Raw genomic sequence first — 16650 nt, 5'->3', positions numbered from 1 at the left:
CAACGACACTGATTAATAATCTGCACGAAATTTTAATTTATTCACTTGCCATTAATGTTACTGTGGTATAGAATTATATCAATAACAAATAATATTCATAATATATCACATGCTCTATATTACATCTTACACATGGAGATAAATCGTTCTGCATTAATATACTAGGGGGAGTGATTTGAGCCTGGGGAGTGATTTGAGCCTGCGAGGGGGGAGTGATTTGAGCCTAGGCCCAAACCACTTTAGAGTGATTTGAGCCTGGGGAGTGATTTGAGCCTCCTACACCGGTACCGGATGTCCGATGGCTTAACCACGACGCCACAGAGGCCGGTTATCAGTGTCTGTATTTACACGGTGTTTGTTGTTGTCCTAATGCTTGTAGTAGCCCAGACCGGATTTTACCTCCCAATAATTTCGTACGTACGAACAAATATATATCACGAATTAAAGTAAGAACTGAGTGCTACAAACATTAGTATACGACCGCAAACACATTCGATATACAGACACTGGTATCCTAAACAAGAAAATATATTTAGTATGAAATAGTAGTCGCTTTGTTATGGCAAACATCTTAAAATGGCTGCAAACTCAGGACAGTCCCTTTAAAACTGTTTGAGATAAATGTACGGTGCAGTGGGCGCTAGTTACAGTCCCTTTAAACCTGTTTGAAATAAATGTACGGTACAGTGGGCGTTAGTTACAGACCCTTTAAAACTGTTTGAGATAAAATATACGGTACAGTGGGCGCTAGTTACAGTTGTTTGTTAAAACTGATTTACTGATGTCGCACTGACAGCTGTCTGTTGACGGCTATCCACGTTTATACACTTTGAGCAAATATTCGCCCGAATAACCCGATTTCACGGCGATTTACCCAAGCCGTGATATTCACGAATATTCTCCAGTAGGTTCACGGTACATCGTCATTTTTATTGAGAAAAAAAACACTATTAAATAGATCCTAATATTAATAAGGTTTTCCTGCGAAATAAGATACGCTTTGAAGTTTTTCACAAAGCGATAATAACTTGTATTTTTTTGTATTACAGAAGCGTTCGCTTTTTATTAAAGGGACATTCCTGAGTTTGCTACATTGCAAGATGTTTCCGACTAATAAAATATTTCTACGATTAAACGTACATATTAAATATAGTTTCTTATTTAGAATATCAGTGTCTGTATATTCAATGTGTTTCTGGTCGCCTTAATATTTGTAAGAAGCCCAAACTGGATTTTGTCTTCAAATAATTTCGTATGTACGAAAATAGTATATTTTAGGAAATATATGAAATTTAACCTGGTACAACTATTAGAACGATCAGAAACACGTTTAATATACACCCACTAATATATTATGCAGAAAAAATATATTTGATATCTAATTACAATCGTTAAAAAGTATCTGTTAGTCGATAACATCTTAAAAATTGCAGCAAACTCAGGAATGTCCCTTTAACTTTCAGTATGCTTTGTTTCCCCTTTCCTCGCATTATTATAGATTTTTTTTATTTTTTTATTATTATTATTTTATTTTTTTTGACAAACCCGTTTTAGAGAGAAAAAACTGTGTGAGATTTGTGGGATCACACAGCGATATGACACATAAGTTCGATTTAAAGACGTATCTGGTATTAATGCTACCGAAACCGACCTCTTTATGACGTAAGTTAAAACTAGGTTTACTGGCACACACATAAGCGTACGAGATGGGAGGCATTGGGGGGGGGGGGGGGGGGGGTCTGAAGGGTTGGAGCAAATCCTTAAATTCGGTCAAAAACGATATAGATATTCGAGAAAAATGAACTGGTTTCAAACCTTTTATATTTCCATCATTCTACTTACATTATTAGTTATTATCTATGAAAAAAAATGCGTAGTAATTCGTTTGCAACCCTATATAGCCATTTGGCAGTAATGCTAATATGAATAAATATTATTATCCAGATTCAGGCATTTGTGTTTAATTCGGGCAAAAAACAGCCTGCACCACTACAAAAATGGGAAAACGTACGCTTTTGGGCACACGGATGCTGTCTTTGCCCGAACTGCAATGGAAATTGTGTTCTCCCATTTCTTAATGGGCTTTTTTGTTTGTTTTTTTTAGCTCGCACGTAAAACATAATGTGAGGCAATAGAATGATGATTTTCGTGCGGCTCTTGGCCAGTTAACCGCGTCAATATTTGTTTTAAGTCAGGTTAAAGTTTGATTAAAATTCATATATGAATATTCACCAACTACATGAAATAGGGTCAATTGTCAGTTGTCAGCTGTTCACTTTCCGGATACTAACCTGCAATTTGGCACACACAAAAAAAAGAGTAGCATCATGGTATACTATTTAAAAATCCACCAATATATAAAATGGCATATTTCCTGACCCCTTTATTGATTTTGACGTTTCTGGACATATCTTGTGGTTTTACTTAATAACTCTCAAGATATCAAAAAGAAAAAATATACAATATCTTGACAAAAATCAAAGGATTTTCACTTTAATGCATAAATATCAACATAAAATGTTATTTTAAAGAATAAATTAGTTTTGTGCGGGTTTTGTTTATTACACGGTGTACCATTGTCAATGGCGCTTGAGTTAACCCAATTTTTGTATTTTCGTGTTTTCTTGGGGGTTTTAAAAAAAACAAATTGGTAAAAAGAAAAATTCACAACAGTATTATTTTCTTATAATTTGACTCATATGCTTATTTTTGACAAATTAACCCCACTGGTGCTACAACTGAGTGGTTTGCATTGATACAGAGCAAACATAGCACAGCTCAGTCCTTGATGCGAAAAAAGAAAAGAAAAAAGAAAGAAAGAAAGGAAGCTGTGGCATCAAGGGAAGTGGGTGTTACATCCGCACTTCACGAGAACGCTGCTTGCCTTGGATATCGGTGTGAGCTCCATCCACGCTGGTAGTCACTTTCTGTCTTCAAGCTTCCAGCAATAAATGTCAAAGGCTCGTACCCAAAATGAGATTCTTCTTGATCTGAAGCAAATACTTGCGTGGAATACGACTCCTCTGCCCCTCCCGACCCCCCCCCCCCCCCCCCCCCCCCCCCCCCCCCCCTCCCCGAACACGCCAGATTTACAAATTAAGCAATTTAAAAACTTTTTCCAATTTTGATTGCCGGTCTGTTCCCCATTGTATTTAAACCACCGAAAACATGAAAGAAATAGGGCTTTACCTTTAGCAGGTCCAAGGTGAGTATGAAAAGAAGAAGTTTGTTTTGTTTAATGACACCACTAGAGTACATTGATTTATTAATCATCGGCTATTGGATGTCAAACATTTAGTAATTTTGACTTATAGTCTTAGAGAGGAAACCCCGAGAGCTGCAAGCTATTTTACTTCAGGATTTACTCCGCATGTTTATTACTACTCATTATGGACGTGACGTTGCCTAGTGGTTTGCCTAGTGGCAAAGCGCTCGCTTGTTGCGCGATCGGTTTAATATTGGTGACACAAGTTGTAGCATGTAATACATGAACAGCGCTTCGAGTGTCAGCCTCTTCCAATCTAATTAAAATTAGCTCCACTATTACATGTGGATCTAACACCAGCCAGTTGGAGCTCATGTCCACCAATCAAAACCTTACTTGCAGAATCCTGCCAGTGATTTAAAACTAACAACACTGCGTAGTCCCCAATGTCCAGGTAACAGTTCGTCTGTAAATAATAATTTAAATATTGACCAATCACACTTCGCCTTTTATAACGTTATTTCGGAGCATACAAATTCTAAAAATATCGGGCGAGTCTATTTTAGTGGCCGCAGTACAGCGAACCATACCAATACGTATGGGATGGGTTATCAGTCTTCAATTTTACATTAAAAATTATTTATTTATTTATAAAAAAACCCCAACTAAATCAGTCTTCAGTTTTACATTACAAATTATTTATTTTATAAAATAAAACATATTTTAAGGTATTCGTAATTCACACGAAACATGTCGTATACCCTTAGGATAATTCGGAATGTTTTCAAATTATTTTTAAATCACTGGCAGGATTCTGCAAGTAAGGTTTTGATTGGTGGACATGAGCTCCAACTGGCTAGTGTTAGATCCACATGTAATAGTGGAGCTAATTTTAATTAGATTGATCTTTTTCATGCTCACATATTTTCATGTGTTTGAGTTAAATTATTAATACTGACTTGCTCGCAGGTACCTCCATATTCACTAAACTCTCAGATTCTTCAAAAAGTCACTGCAGTTTGCAGGTAGTCAGACACTGAAACCTGATCGGTAAATCGTTCGCCTGATGCGCGGTCGGTCTAGAATCGATCCCCGTCGGTTGTGCCCATTGGCTTATTTCTCGTCGACGCCGGTGCACCACAACTGGTATATCAAAGGCCATGGTATGTGCTATAATTCCTGTGGGATGGTGCATATAATAGATCCCTTGCTACTAATGGAAAAATGTTAAAATTACCAAATGTTTAACAATGTGCTCTACTGGTGTCATTAAACAAAACAAAACAATCTTTAACTGTATACATTTATAAAAAAACCGGCCTCGGTGGCGTCGTGGCAGGCCATCGGTCTACAGGCTGGTAGGTACTGGGTTCGGATCCCAGTCGAGGCATGGGATTTTTAATCCAGATACCGACTCCAAACCCTGAGTGAGTGCTCCGCAAGGCTCAATGGGTAGGTGTAAACCACTTGCACCGACCAGTGATCCATAACTGGTTCAACAAAGGCCATGGTTTGTGCTATCCTACCTGTGGGAAGCGCAAATAAAAGATCCCTTGCTGCCTGTCGTAAAGAAGAGTAGCCTATGTGGCGACAGCGGGTTTCCTCTAAAAACAGTGTCAGAATGACCATATGTTTGACGTCCAATAGCCGATGATAAGATTAAAAATCAATGTGCTGTAGTGGCGTCGTTAAATAAAACAAACTTTACTTTACTTTACATTTATAAAAAAAACTCGTACGTTAAAGTGAAACCTCCTGATTTTTGCTTCTGTTTTGTATGATTGCCTCATAATTTTAAAAGTTATTAAGTAAAACAATATATGTCCAGAAAAAGTTTCCATATTACCCATTAGAACGTGTAATTAGTTTTTCATTTGTCAAGATCGTTAAAGGGATTCAGGAGATACGTACTGCCATCTTGGATTTTTACGAGAAGACCAAAATGGGTCTCAACGGATTTTCAAATACTGTACCATGAAGCAACTTTGTACCAAATTTTAGGTTAGTATTCACAAAGTGGACGACCGATAGGTTAAGGAACTCCACTACCAATAGTGCACCCCCTCCCCAGCGTTATGAATGTGATCCCATGCGAAGGTCAAGGTTATATAAATATGAATGAACAGTATTAATAGAAGAAGGCTTTTCTCGCAGAAAATCAAACCATAGCTTTGACTTTAATTTAATAAAGTAATTATTGGCACTTGGCTTAATAGAAGCAACATGCGAGTCTATCAAACACCAAAATATTTTTAATAACGAACCAATTAAAAGAAAAGGTATCATTTGTGTTTGTGTTACAACAGTTGAACTCGTTATTTAAACCCACTTGTAATGTAATAAACTGGTAGAAAGGTGCTAGAAAGCCATACTAGAAAAAACAAACAAAAGAAAGAAAGAAATGTTTTATTTAACGACGCACTCAACACATTTTATTTACGGTTATATGGCGTCAGACATATGGTTAAGGACCACACAGATTTTGAGAGGAAACCCGCTGTCGCCACTACATGGGCTACTCTTCCGATTAGCAGCAAGGGATCTTTTATTTGCACTTCCCACAGGCAGGATAGCACAAACCATGGCCTTTGTTGAACCAGTTATGGATCACTGGTCGGTGCAAGTGGTTTACACCTACCCATTGAGCCTTGCGGAGCACTCACTCAGGGTTTGGAGTCTGTATCTGGACTAAAAATCCCATGCCTCGACTGGGATCCGAACCCAGTACCTACCAGCCTGTAGACCGATGGCCTACCACGACGCCACTGAGGCCGGTAAACAAACAAAAAAAACATGACTGTGTAGGCCCTACCCTGTTAAAAAAAAGAGTTCGCTTGTTATTTTTGCATAGATCCATGTTTGAAAGCTAATTATAAAGAATATAAGTCACTTCTCAAGCATGGTGATAACCAAGGAGTTCTTTTAAAAATTGTATTTGGGGCTTTTTTCTTGTCCAAAAAAACTATTAACCCAGCTCGTTTCCGTTTCCTAGACACATTTCAAAATACCCTCGTAGGATGAATGGCGTCTAAGGACCGACCGCCCACGCAGTAGTCTCCATGTGTCCAATTTGTGAATGAATACTACTATAACTATGTGACCTAAAAGCACTTACTGTTAAGTGTGATTTTACTTTAGCGCCCATTAATCTTATTTAAGATGTGTTTTGGATGTGGCAGGTGGCATTTCACTTAGCTCGGCACACGTGCATCATTGAATGGTCTGTATCATGGCCAAATTATTTTATAATACACATACTTTAATAAAAGAAAGCGTCGTCTGTGTGACAACGTCTTTATTCAGCTATTTCTTTGTGCTGGTCATTTCCTGTGGGTATTTGTCATCGCTGCATGCCATATAGCGCCGATCGTGAATAGAAGACAGAAAAACGGAATATTTAAGAAAACCTTGACGCGTGTACCCTGTCCAGTGAATAGCAAGCGGTAATTGATGGATGTTTATAGTCTACCCACAGAAATATTTTCAGTGATGTCGTGGTCGTTTGTATTACCTAGCTGTCATGGCTAACATAGGATAATAATTTATCTTCTTTGTCAAATTTTAAACAGGTTTAAATAGTCTGCCTTGGTAACGAAGGAACTATATTTAACTGTCTATATGGCTCAAAATAAATAGTGACTATTTCACGTGTATGTTTTCTCCCCACCCCCTTTTTTGCGGTGTGTGTGTGTGTGTGTGTGTGTGTGTGTGTGTCAAATGTGATTTTTATGTCAACGAATGGTGTAAAGACAAAGTTTTAAAAGAATAAGTGAAATTGTGTGAATTTATATGTATATACATATAATATACAATAATTTCATAATGTTCTCCCAGTGAAAACATTACTTGCTCACAATGTATAATTGTATTATATTTTACTTCATGTATATGGTCTGAGCGAATAGAGAATTTGAATTTGAAAGTAATGTTTCATAATCACACATTAAAAAACAAAAACTGTATTAAGTTTTATAAAATCGTACATACATACATAGTATGGGGTTGCCCCCCCCCCCCCCCAAAAAAAAAAGAAAGAAAAAAAAAGAAGAAGAAAAAGAAAATATATAATCCTGGCTACGCCAGTGTATCTATTGCCGGTGTTATCACATATTCACCTCATCCAGTCCCATAGGGATCTGTCGCCTGTCTGTCAATGAGTCTTAGACTCTTAGGAATCCAGAACTTGACCCATAGCAATGTTTGTATTTGTATGGATTTACGTGGGTGTCATTACAAAGCTGTAGATATCCTGATACCTTAAAATTCACCTTCATTGCCAGAGCTATACATTGGTACATAAAAAAACAATTTTCTAGCAGTCCTTCGGGTGTTAACCGGCCTCGGTGGCGTCGTGGTAGGCCATCGGTCTACAGGCTGGTAGGTACTGGGTTCGGATCCCAGTCGAGGCATGGGGTTTTTAATCCAGATACCGACTCCAAACCCTGAGTGAGTGCTCCGCAAGGCTCAGTGGGTAGGTGTAAAAACACTTGCACCGACCAGTGATCCATAACTGGTTCAACAAAGGCCATGGTTTGTGCTATTCTGCCTGTGGGAAGCGCAAATAAAAGATCCCATGTTGCTAATCGGAAAGAGTAGCCCATGTAGTGGCGACAGCGGGTTTCCTCTCAAAATCTGTGTGGTCCTTAACCATATGTCTGACGCCATATAACCGTAAATAAAATGTGTTGAGTGCATCGTTAAATAAAACATTTCTTTCTTTCCTTCGGGTGTTGACGCAGAATTTGTTACAATTGTCCTATGACATTCGTTAGCGAAGCTTTTCTGATACCGATTTGTCCGGTGTCCGTCCGTCCCTCCGCCAACCTTTCCTTTGAAGTCTATCGTCTCCTACAGTTTTAATTGAATTGTTCTGAAACATGGTGCAAAGATGCTCTGGGTCAGCCTCCACAAAGTAATAAAGAAATATATTGGAAATTTGAAATTTTATTAAATCTTTAAAAAATGTAAAGTCTAATTTCGCCTATAGTTGTAATCGGATAGTTCTGAAACTTGATATTATGATTCCTGGGACAGTCTTCACAAACTAATAAAGAAATAGTTGGGAAATATTGATTTTTAAAAATTAAATCTTCTAGAGTTTTGATTGAATAGTTCTGAAACTTAGTATAAATATTATCGGGGGAGTCTTCACAAAATAATAGATTTTTTTTTGAAGTTTGAATTTCTATTAAATTTTTATGGTGGCTGGGAAAGGACATCACATCAAATTATTGTTCTCGATCGATCGATTTAATATCTCGATCGATCGACTTACTATCTCGATCGATCGACTTTCGAACTCGAGGCTTTCCGTTAAGATAGGCGACTGGAATACCGTTATAGGTTATACTATCCCATAGGCAACAACGTTAACGCTTGTGGTTAAAAACACAATATGCAATATATCAACCAAACTATGACATTCATCTAGGTAATCATCCAACACATAAATACAGGCCAAGACATGTACAGGTCATTTTTTTTTCTTTTCCCAAATTGGAGAACTAATCCCCATGTGTTTGCGTGTGCATTTCTTTAAAGCTGCCTCTTCCCATTCGGCGATATAGACAGATGCAAAATTTGGACTAAAACGTTTGCCCATAGCACAACCATACACAAACATTTCCTTTTAGGCTTAATTATAACAGCTAAATAATGTTTTTATCTAGTCTGTTTGGATCTGGGTACTTATCAAATGCTCTTTTAACTGAATCAATGCCCGCATCAGTACATGGAGTCAATATCAAGGGTAACCAAGAATGACTCTTTTGGGATTTTGACCGGGTGGTGTGTAAATATCGGTCCATGTATCGACTGGCTTGTAGATTTTGGGAAGTAGATAAAATTTCCGGGTTTGTGATTGTGACCTGACTTGTTTTTTTTATTAATATGTCCCTGATCTTTTACACATTGAATAATTACATGGAACTTTTTACAATTCTCAGGCCAAATAGCTTTGTCTATTTTTTTGTAGTACTTTGAATTATTATTATTATCGGCTTCCCGGATATAGATCTCCCTTGATAGAATCACAGTGGCTGAACACTTATCTGCAGGTGTTAGAACAATTTTGCGGTTTGCGTAGTTTGGTGAGAGCACGACCATGTATGTATGTATGTATGTATGTGTGTATGTATTTGTTGATGTATTGGTGTATGAATATCTACATACTGTATGTATGTCGAGGTTGACTGTTACATACATAGATATTAACGCACTTGCGCAGGGGATAATTAAATCCTTTCTAGCCTCACAAATTGCCTCATGCCGTTGTTGGGACTCGAACCTATGGCACCGAATCACCCGCAAATTGCTGACTAACCATGATGCGTTCTGAGCTATCCAGGCATCCATTAAAAAATGCTGTTTAACTCATCCACATGCATGGGGCCTACAATCCATGCGGTCGATTACGCGCATGACACAGTGGGCAAAGCTCGTGACAACTGAACATTATTTCACTCGGGACATACATTTGATAATAACTAGTAACTCGTTTATTATCTTCTATATTATCATTGAACAGAGTGGAGACATGAACAGGTTTCTCAACCATTAAATATTTCTTTTTAAAATATAATAAAAATCACTTTTATAACCTACAGGACGCTAATAAAATCTCATTTTATTTTATTATCTTAATTTAAATAAAATAAATGATATTTTATAACAAATGAGGAATGCATTACTGAATTCTCTCCTTTGGCGAGCGACATGACAGCACGTCTTTGATTTAACTCTCGAGTCGGAACAGTTTGTTAGTGAACATGAACTGAATGAATCAGCTGTATGAAACTTAATGTTAAATGAAGTTATGTACAAGACTTCGGTAAGGTATTTTGTCTATATTGAGAAGCCAATGTGTTAAAATATATACTGTATATAAAGTGTCATCATGTGCTGTGCTTGAGTAGTGCTCACCAAAGTAACGCGCCATATTCAATATTGCATATACAAGTGGATTGACTAGAGGACTAGTTTGAAATAGCTTTCTGTTTTTGTGTTTCCGTGTGTCTGCGTATTCAAAGTCAAATATAAATGCCACCCAGTCGACGGTCCGCAAAGGATAAAGATAAAGAGGTGAACCCTGATGGCAGTAAGGCGACTGATTCCCAAACAAGCAACGACAGTGGCAAAGGCACGTGCATTTGTTATGAAGAACTGAGTAAAATTCGACAAACTCTTGACAACTTGCCTAAATTAGCTGACATTGAGTCAATGGTACAAGTGGCTGTCACCACCATAATGAATACACTGTCTGAACAGTTAAAGCTTGAAATAAGTCACCTAATGAAACAAGAAATGGAAAAATTTGATGCAAAAATAAATGAACTGGCAAAGGAGAAAGATAAACTACAAGCTGAGGTAAATAACCAGAAACTTAACATGAAAGAAATGAGCGACCGTCTAGAAACCTGCATTAAAAATACAAACATTGCAACACAAATGGCTAATAGAAACGAACAATATTCGCGAAAACGAAATGTTAAATTATTGGGCATTTGAGAAGAAAAAGACGAAACGGGGTTGGACAAAGTTATTGATTTGTTTAAAGGTGTAGGTTTGGATATTGATCCTAATGATGTCCAAGCTATACACAGGTTGCCAAGTCAAGATACATGTCAGCCACGTACCGTGCTTATCAAGTTTTTCTACTCGGACACCAAGCTGCGCGTGATCAAGCTACGCAAACAACTGAGAGAGAAATACAAGGTGCGGATCGCAGAAGATGTGACGCGTTTGAATGTTCTCTTGATGAACAGACTGAGGTCTTCCTCGAGTATTACTGGCACTTGGTTCTTTAACGGAAGGGTGTATGCGGTACAGGAAGGTCAAAAGACAAAAAGTTGATCTGTTTGCCAAAATATAATCAGACTAGTCACCAATTTAAGCTTGGACTATTAATTTATTCTGAGTCTTGCTGTTTTTTAATGTTATACCCGTGCTATGGGTCGCTAATTACAGTCGTAAAGATTCGAACGTTAATTATATCATCCATTTACTGTTATACATGTACTTACATGTCTATTACAGATAAAGTTAACAAACATGTTCGTTAAACGATAAAGGTTATTGGTCGTTTTCTTTATTTATAAGTGCACATGTTTTATATGGGTAGCCCATGTTACTTGTACATATGTGTTAAGCGTGGGTATATGTACATGTGTGTGTATGCGTGTATGTATTATGTATGCATATGCGTGTATGTGTGTGTGTGTGTGTGTGTGTGTGTGTATGTATATATATATATGTGTGTGTGTATATGTATATGTATGTATGTATGTGTGTGTATGTATGTGTGTTTATGTATATTGTGTGTATGTATGTATGTATATGTATGTGTATATGCATATGTGTATTTTGTGTGTATATATGTATGTGCATGCATATGAATATGTGTGTATATGTATATGTATATAGATACGTTTGTGAGCCAGAGTGCATTTGTTTTTAGGAATTTTCTATTTCACTACTAGTGGGTTGGGTTTGTTTTTTGTTTTTCTTTTCTTTCCCACCATTAAACGTTTGTGATTATGATTAAGAAATTATTACGATAGTAATAGTTCTATGATTAGAATTTGGATCGTATATTGCTGCATTGATGTTTATAATGTTTGGTTGGTGGGTGTATTTTTGTGTGTGTGTGTGTGTGTGTGTGTGTGTGTGTGTGTTTTTATTGTTTGTTTGTTTTTTTGTTTTCTTTTTGGGGGATGCATTACCATGATATTTAGATTGGAGCTATATAAATAATATTATATTACAATGTAATGCAATCCCATAAGTTTCTTAGCTGAATATATGTTTTGTGAGCTGTTTCGTACTTCCACCGAGGCGTTGAGAGAAACTGGATATTTTATTGGTTCTTTTTCCCTTTCCTAGTGACATCTTACTCTATTCCGTCTATATTTCCAAACTGCATTTCTCATTTGTCTTATATTGGTGTATATGGTTAAGATATGGTAGATATTCATTGAAATATGGCTTCTCTAAAAATTATAACAGTTAACTGTCAGGGATTGGGTGATCCAGAAAAAAGAAAGGATGTTCTAAATTATTTGAAGCAAAAGAATATGAATGTATATTGTTTACAAGACACTCACTTTATAAGTGAATTAGAACCTTACATCCGAGCACAGTGGGGATACAAATGTATCTTTAGTTCCTTTTCGCGGAATTCACGCGGCGTAGCCATACTGTTAAATAATAACTTTGAGTACAAATTGCATAAAATGAAAACTGATATTTATGTTAACTATATTATACTCGATATAACAATAGAAGGGGAAAGAATAACACTTGTTAATTTATATGGGCCGAATGATCATAAACCACAATTTTATAAGAATATATTTGACTCTATTGAGGATTTTGAAAACGAAAAATGTGTTATTTGTGGTGACTTTAATTTAGTCCTTAATCAAAACTTGGATACCAAAAATTGCATACACATAAATAACCAGAAGGCAAAAACCGAAATTCTAGAATTTTTTTAAAAATATAGCCTTGTCGATCCATTTCGTGAACTTTGTTCTAATTTAAAGAGATATACTTGGACCAAAAAAAATCCAGTCAAACAAGCTAGATTAGACTTTTTTCTTTTATCTGAAAATGTGATGCCACTCGTAAATAAAGTTTCGTTTGAAAGTCGCTACATATCTGACCATTCATGTGTAGTCTTACATTTAAACAGGTAAAGGACTATGGAAATTCAATAACTCACTACTTAAGGATAAAATATATGTTGATTATGTCAAAGAGACTATTAAAAAGATTAAATGTCAATATGCCATTCCAATATATAACGCAGAAAACATTGAATCAATTTTGAATGAAAGTATACAATTCACAATTAACGATCAATTATTTTTAGAAGTATTATTAATGGAAATAAGGGGGAAAACAAGTTCGTATTCAACATTTTAGAAAAAATCAGAAAATGTGTTAGAATTAAAACTTAGTGAAGAAATACAGGTGTTAGAAGAAGATGAAAACAATACAAATTCTGACTTACTAGAAGCAAAAAGAAATGAACTAAAAGAACTTCGAAGTAAGAAGTTAAAAGGGAAATTCATTAGATCTAGAGCAAAATGGATAGAAGAAGGCGAGAAGCCTACTAAATACTTTTGTAATTTAGAATCGAGGAACTACTATAGCAAATTTATTTCCAAAATAGAATTAGATAACGGTAACGTAATAACAGAACAAACAAAAATCTTAGAGGAAACTAAAATATTCTATGAAAACTTATACTCTAAACGAAATCTATCTACTGGCGATAACATCAAAAACATTAATAATATTAATGCAAATAAACTATCAGATGCAGTAGCAGAAGGCTTAGAAGGAGAAATAAAATATAGTGAAGCACTAGAATGTCTTAAAAATATGAAAAACGATAAAAGCCCTGGTTCAGATGGTTTTACGGCTGATTTTTTAAAATTCTTTTGGATTGACCTAGGCCACTTTATTGTTAGATCTCTTAATTAAAGTTATAATATAAATAAAATGTCCAACACTCAAAAATTAGAAATTTTGACTTGTATACCGAAATTAAATAAACCAATGCAGTTTTTAAAAAATTGGCGTCCTATTACTTTATTGAACTGTATATACAAAATAGCTTCAGGATGCATAGCCAATAGAATAAAAACAGTACAGAAAGACAAAAAATACCAGGTATGTTGGTTTTGGTAGATTTTGAAAAAGCCTTCGACTCGGTCTCCTGGGATTTTATTGAACAAACACTAGATACTTTTAATTTTAAATATTCAATAAAAAAGTGGATAAATACTCTTTATAAAAAATTTTGTGTCGCGAATATTACAAAATGGGTTTCTATCAGAAAGTTTTAAGTTAGAAAGGGGTTGTAGGTAAGGCGATCCACTATCCCCCTATATTTTTATCATATGTGCTGAAATTCTAGCAATATTAATCAGAAATTCAAAGGATATTAAAGGAATACATATTGATTGGGAAGAATACCTTCTATCTCAGTATGCAGATGATACCACCTTTATTTTAGACGGATCATCCCAGTCCCTGGGCAGTACTTTAAGTGTATTAAACATGTATGCAGATGTTTCTGGTTTGAAAATAAATTACTCGAAATCGAAAATTATATGGATAGGAAGTAAGAAATTCTCAAAAGAGGTCTTTCATCCATCAAAATGGAAGCTAGAATGGGGAGCTGAATCTTTTAGTCTATTAGGAATAAACGTTTCTCTAAATATGCAACAAATGATTGATGAAAACTATGAATCTAAAATATTGGAAATGAAGAAATCTATGAAACAGTGGTGGACAAGAAAATTAACCGTTTTGGGTAGAATTATTGTGGTAAAATCGCTTGTAATACCCAAAATAACACATTTACTTATTTCTTTACCAAACCCACCGGAAAGAATATTAAAACAAACAAATAAATTACTTTTTAATTTTGTATGGCAAAACAAACCTGACCGGATAAAAAGAACAATACTAGTGCAAGATTATGAAAAAGGTGGTCTTAAAATGTTAGATATTATACATTTCTCTACAGCATTAAAACTGACTTGGATAAAAAGACTGTTTGGGTCAAATTCTAAATTGGCAAATATTTTTCAGTCTATAACAGGTTTAACAACCAGAGACTTAGTTATACAAGTTGATTTTTTAATTCAGCTTAGGATAAAGAAAATTAAAAATATGTTTTGGAAGGATGTATTAAATAGTTGGATTTTATTTCAACAAAAATTAACATTTCAAAATAACATTTGGAAAAATAGTAATATACTAATAGACAGAAAACCCATATTATATAAGAATTTCATTGAAAAAGGCGTTATATTTTTATATGATTTACTAGATAGCCAAGGGAAGTAGAGAAATATATAAAGTACTGAATAATGCTACTGTAGTTCCTACATCACAATTGAAATATTCTCGTGAAGGATGCTGTTTTCCTACTTCAAAATGGGCAAAGTATTATAGTCTTCCATTTATGATTTTGAAAGACCCAACTCTGCTATGGTTTCAGTACCAAATTTTACATAGGATTATACCAACAAATTCGTTTTTATATAAAATAAAGTATATTGCTTCCAGTACTTGTAACTTTTGTAATCAGCAACCAGAAACATTGCAACACTTGTTTTATGATTGCCCTAAAGTCAGTGAACTTTGGAAAACTATAGAACAATGGTTACAGCAAAACGACGAATATATTCAGCTTGATAAAAGTATGGTTCTATTCGGCAGCATACATACACATCATAAATTTGTGAATTGGCTTATTGTCAATGTAAAGCATTATATATATAGAACTAAACTTCGAAACAATATACTTCATATAACTGGAATTAAAAATGTAATTACAGATAAATTACAAATAGAGAAATACATACTCTATAAAAACTGTTCACATAAAGAGTTTGTTGAAAACTGGGCACCATGGCAAAGATGACTAGACAATTAAACTTAGCCTTAATAGTTAAAAATAACTCGAATATAAGACACATACTGTTGGTGGTGGGTTTTTTGTGGGTTGTTTTGTAACCTAAAAGCCAATAACGTTTGTTTTCTATATTTGGAAATATGGATTTTTCTTTTCTTCTTTTCTCTCTGTCTATCTGTTTAATGTCTCTTTTATTATATATTTAGTCTGTCATTAATTTTGTGCTCCAAATTTGACTGTTTCAGTTAACTAGTAATTTTATTGAATGCACTTTATATTTATGTATCTATTGTCAGATAATGATTTCAGGGCCCCAACCCTGACATTATCAATATATAAATATCTGGGGCAATAAATATATTACAAAAAAAAAAAATTCGCTGTTTACTCATTAGCAAAGCCATCCAGGGGTGGACTCGGTGATTGTAATATAATGGGGTGTTCATCCTTTGTGAATTTTTGTTTACATATATTTCACCAAAATACTGAGTCCTCGCCCTGGAGGTAGTACTAAACGAAATAACTTCCGGCTGGGTCAAATTTTGATGTGCACCCACCCAACTTTTGACAGAGAAGTTAACACCACAAGTCCTGTGATTGGTGATAAATGTGAGTGTGTTGGTTGTAACAAAAATTGGTTTCATCTGGGCAAAAAATGTATGCAGTTTTATTTCATCTAGTACCACTGTATTAAGTAGCCTTGTGCTTGAAACATGTACGGGGTACCTGTAAAAAAACCCTACTCAAATTGTGTGCGGAACTAGGGTAGTCATAGACGCTACCCGTTATCTCTGAAATGAGCAGCTTGACCCCCAATTTTTTTTCTGATTCACTTTAAAGGTGAGGGGTGGTAGTATTTGTATCCGTGGTATTTATTTTGATTGATACGCTGCAGGTAGAAGGTTTAGCCACATGTTACTATTGTCGTCTATGGGATTTGATTTGGTAGTATACACTATGGAGTATTTGTCATGTACTGTCGACATTTAAGGCTTAGCCCAATAACCGTTCA

Source organism: Gigantopelta aegis, chromosome 6, assembly GCF_016097555.1.
Source record: "Gigantopelta aegis isolate Gae_Host chromosome 6, Gae_host_genome, whole genome shotgun sequence".
In the NCBI taxonomy this organism is placed as follows: Eukaryota; Metazoa; Mollusca; class Gastropoda; order Neomphalida; family Peltospiridae; genus Gigantopelta; species Gigantopelta aegis.
This window is presented reverse-complemented; position numbering follows the sequence as displayed.